The sequence below is a fragment of the Kryptolebias marmoratus genome, linkage group LG1 (genome assembly GCF_001649575.2).
Source record: "Kryptolebias marmoratus isolate JLee-2015 linkage group LG1, ASM164957v2, whole genome shotgun sequence".
Taxonomy (NCBI): domain Eukaryota; kingdom Metazoa; phylum Chordata; class Actinopteri; order Cyprinodontiformes; family Rivulidae; genus Kryptolebias; species Kryptolebias marmoratus.
In genome coordinates this window covers 35,899,875-35,901,095 of record NC_051430.1, presented here as the reverse complement: position 1 = coordinate 35,901,095, position 1,221 = coordinate 35,899,875, and positions in this window count along the sequence as shown.

Below are 1,221 nucleotides of genomic sequence, written 5' to 3'. Positions count from 1 at the left end.
AGTCGGACTCAGTTTCAGAGGTGAAAACAGGAAGAAGCAGCTACAACAGGAAACAGATGTTACACCATTTAGGAGTCACAAGGACAAACAGGTTAGGTGAACATGAACACATCTAGCTCCTGACCTTTGACCTGCTGAACCACACCTGTAGTCTGGACTTTATGGTAAGCAAACATTATTTAGAGCTCAGAATTGTCTTAGTCCTTGGGATTTATGCTCAACCTTTTTTATATAAAATTTATAAGAAGCAACAAGCCTGGAGTCCCCCCCTGATGTGATGGAGGGATTTGATCCCCCCATGATCCTGGTGACTGGTAAGGTATCCCATGGGAAATTATTAATGAAATAGTTAAATTATTTCTGCCTTAACATACATCAATTGTAGTTCACCAGTAATTTACCTGTGGTTCACCTGTTGGGGTGTTTCTGACTCACCTTTCTTCATCTCACCAGTCATTTCTCTTGATTTGATGTTTTGAGGACTCTTGTGAACTTTGACCTCTGCTGGGGCTGTCAAAAACAAGAAGTGACATCATCACAACCCTTTCCTGGAATCTGATTACTGTAACCTGACATAAAATCTCGAGTTACATTGTAATCCAACTTCACTTGGCTAATGTAATCTGATTACTGTATTCAGGCTCACCTGGGATCACCTGTCCCAAAGGCTTAGCTCTGCCCAGCTGGCAACCACTGTGACCTTTGACCTCGACAGCTAATTAGAGACACAAGTCAGATGTAGAAACAACATAAAAACAAGCAGAGAAGAATAAATTACCTTCATTCCTTCTTGATGTCACCTGGAGGCACAAACACAAAGACAGGAAGTTAACCTCCACAATAAAAGCCTCAGTTGCTCACACCTGAAATTATTTGATCAGTGTGTGTGTGTTTACTCACAGTAGTGTGTGTTATTGTCTGACACACAGATCCAGTTTCCAGACTGATGAGTTCCTGTTCCAACCTGTAACAAACAAACAAAAGCAAAAAAACAACAAACGAGTAAAAACAAACAAACAAAGGTAAACAGTAAGACTTTTCACTTAAAAAGAATTTCAGTTCTCAGGCTCCTCTCTGAGGCTGACACCCTGTCTGCTTTAAAGACTTTCCTTTTTAATAAATCCTATAGTTAGGGTTGGTTTGGGTTTCCTGAGCTCTCCCTTAGTTCTGCTGCTGGAGGACAAACTGTCCACATGTCCTCTCTCTGCTGCTATAGGCTTA